Source organism: Silene latifolia, chromosome Y (assembly GCF_048544455.1).
Source record: "Silene latifolia isolate original U9 population chromosome Y, ASM4854445v1, whole genome shotgun sequence".
In the NCBI taxonomy this organism is placed as follows: Eukaryota; Viridiplantae; Streptophyta; class Magnoliopsida; order Caryophyllales; family Caryophyllaceae; genus Silene; species Silene latifolia.
This window is the reverse complement of record NC_133538.1, coordinates 185,257,636-185,261,218: the sequence shown is the minus strand read 5'-3', so window position 1 is coordinate 185,261,218 and position 3,583 is coordinate 185,257,636. Positions and strand designations below refer to the sequence as shown.

The 3,583-nt window shown below is 43.9% G+C and overlaps 1 long non-coding RNA gene across 1 annotated transcript; it reads right to left on the bottom strand.

The window, feature by feature from the left end:
* Window positions 1-1,439: 1,439 nt before the first annotated feature.
* Window positions 1,440-2,314, bottom strand: LOC141633244 (uncharacterized). The gene is made up of 2 exons (XR_012538042.1): window positions 2,124-2,314; window positions 1,440-1,636 (listed from the first exon to the last, which is right to left on the bottom strand). It is a non-coding gene; the product is annotated as an uncharacterized LOC141633244 (long non-coding RNA).
* Window positions 2,315-3,583: the final 1,269 nt, after the last annotated feature.

Here is a 3,583-nt window from a genome sequence, read left to right as displayed (position 1 = left end):
TTTGTCGTTGAAATTGTAATCCCTCCCATTATTAAATAAATAAGAGGATTGCTCGTGTCGAAAATTGTGAACGCTTGTTTCTTCCGTCCGTTTGGTAAAGGCAATTCGATTTGAATCGTCCTAAACAATTGCACTTAGGTAAGTGGTGAAATCAAACCATGATCGTAGTTCGAAATGTTTTGTGAATTTGAATTGGGTTTTGTGGTTGTATCCCTCAAGCATAAGAGGGACTGCCTACGTATTCACCTGAAGAGGTGAAATCAAACCATGCTCGTAGTTCAGGGGGTTGGTTTTTGTAGTGCAAATGGACGTTGCCTTTGACGGATCAAAGGACATTCGAAACGGACAAGGTGCCGCAGCTTAGACTCGATAAAACATGCAATTTCAAATTAGAATATATTGAGGAACTTGACTTTAAAAGGGTTGAGGTTGGTGCTAGTTGCAAAACTAGGCTAGGCTGTTTGTTGATAGGGTTCAAGGGTAGTATTTCTTGAGTTGGTCTAGGTTGGTCGGGTTTGTAAAGTCCTCCCCGTCTAGGTCTCTCAGTCTCACTGCACCCCCCGAAAGTATTTTCTTGACCAGGTATGGCCCGGCCCAGTTGGGTTTGAATTTTCCCCTCGGATCGACGGGTAATGGTGCCCGGACTGACTTGAGGACCAAGTCGCCCTCCCGGATGTTTCGGGGTTTGACCTTCTTGTTGAATACCCGTTGTATACGTCGTTGGTATAGCTGGACGTTTTGCAAGGCGTTGAGTCGCCGTTCATCTAGGAGAGTGAGCTGTTCGTACCTTCGACAGGTCCATTCCGTCTCAGGGACTTGACTCTCCAGTAGAATGCGTAGAGATGGGACCTCTAACTCCACCGGTTGAACCGCCTCCATACCGTATGCTAGGTAGAAGGGTGTAGCGCCTGTCGGTGTTCGAATGGAGGTTCGGTATCCCCAGAGTGCGAATGGGAGTTTGCTCGGCCAATCGCGGTAGTTGTCTTGCATTTTCTTGATGATGGTAACAAGAGTTTTGTTCGCTGCCTCCACCGCTCCGTTGGTTTGGGGACGGTAGGGGGATGATCGATGTCGTTTGATCTTGTACTTGTCCAGCAAAGCTTGAGTTTCCGCCCGGAAGTGAGAGCCTTGATCGCTGATGATTTCATGGGGTACCCCATATCGGCAGATGATGTTGTTTTGGATGAACTTGGCCACTTGCTTGGCGGTCAAGACTGCATATGACTGCCCTTCCACCCATTTGGTGAAGTAGTCGATGGCGACGAGGACGAAGCAATGCCCCTTGGTGCCTATCGGGTTGACTTTCCCGATGATGTCGATGCCCCAGATTAAGAAAGGCCAGGGTTGTAACACCCCCTCATACCAAGGTACCTTACCAAGGACTACCCTAGCATGAAAGGCTGTTACCATCTCGGTTTCCCGAGGTTAGTATATCAAAGTTACAAATTCCAAACAACATTTATTAAAGTATAAAAGTTAAAGATTACATTATCTCAGACCAACTCAAAATAAACGTACAAGGTCTCAATACAAATGAAATCCAAGACATCTAAACTCATAACAACGGAAGCTAGACTTGACGTGATGACTCCCCATGACTGTCCCATAGCTAAACATCTGCATTACCTGTCACAATCTGCTCACCATCCCCGAATGGATCACCGCAGGTTTTACAAAACAACAACACGGGGTCAGTACTACTCAATCAATATAAGACAACAACAATACAACCAGCTGATCATCGATCTCACACAGTAACCGACTACACACCGAAGTGTGTAGCCCTGCCAGATTACCCATCGCAATAGGTAATCCTCGCCGCCAGTGGGTGACCGCAGCCCATCCCCACCTAGTCCAGCTCATCAACGAGCGACTAACAATCCCTGTCCCTTAATGTGCACATCCCCTCCCATGGCGGGTTCCACGGAGGGCGAACTAGGGTGTGAAGCCACTCCCGCAAGTGACTCCACCACAATCACAATCATACAACATCACAGCCGTCTCAACACCTTCATACCAACATCGTCACAACAATCTCCATACTCCGATGATCAACAGATAACAATAATCACACAACAAACATGTCTTAACAATGAACAGTAAACTGAGTAGGGAAACCCTACCTTTTCGCAATCCGCTACGCTGCAATCAATCATACAAATGCACAACTAGTAACACATCATCACCTACAACAGCGATAATCAACAATCAACGACATATGATGACCAAAACCCTAAATCCCCAAATTAACCAAATTAGGGTTTGTTAACTTATAAGAATGACAATAGATGAACAAGTATAAGACACTTACTACGGCGATTGACACGAAATGAGATGCTAGAACCCACAATCGACAACCTTTGACTTGGAATTGATGAAGATGATTAGAGGATAATCAACGTAGTTTATGTTTTTGGGGAGAAATGATTTTAGAAACAACGAACGATGATATATAACCTCTAATCATTATAACCCAAAATCGCGAAATAATACCACAAAGCCGGATACTCGGTCGAGTATGGTGTATACTCGCCGAGTATCCTCTACTCCTGGCCGAGTATTCACCATACTCGGCGAGTATTCCTCAGCAGAACCCAAACAAACTACACTCCCGACACTACTCGGCCGAGTAGGCTCTACTCGGTCGAGTACTCACTTATAAAAATCCGTAGTGTTACAATCTTCCCCCCTTAAAAAGAACTTCGTCCCCGAAGTTCCAACCCAACCTATAAAACATGGACACCTAACACCAGCTCCACTAACCACGCTTACTAGATAACATATCCTCTCGATATTGACTCCATAACATTATCGAATAACCACAAAATAATGTTTCCAATCTTGTCTCACTTCCATAACACTCAATAGCACTCAATACTAAGACAATCCACAAAAGAAGATCAACCATCAAAACGGAATGTTACATTCTACCACTCTTAAAAGGAACTTCGTCCTCGAAGTTTACTCACACTCATCAACATCATCATCCAAATCCAAAACTCTCGATCTCATAAATATCATCATCCACTTTTATCAACACTATCGAAAAATTCTCACACTCCTAAACATCGAACTACTACAAGCACAACCATGGCCTTTTAACACTATCAAACACTATATGTACCCATCCATTCCTTATGCTACACTACACTCTACGTCCAATAATATTACGACATGCACAACCCTCAAACGCTCTTTGCCGCATCCTACTCCTCTTAAGACATATGTTACGTCCCCGTAACTCACTAATACTAGATCCTTAGCTATACCTCTCATTATCTTCATCACCACCACATGTGAAAGATACCCGCCTATAATCTAAACACTTATTATTCCTGTATCCAAGGCTCTCTTACTTAAACAGTTCTCATACCTCAACTCATTCTGCACTCCATCTAACCAATACCACACAATCCTAATCATAACAAACACTCTAACTCTTCAACATTACCGCAACACGACATACCTCTCTATATAAGCTATATAAAACTCTTATCGCCGAAAGCATAACTCACGATCCACACTTGTTACGTACACTCATACTAGATCCTCAAGTTCCTTTCTTTCATTACCGCAAGACTCA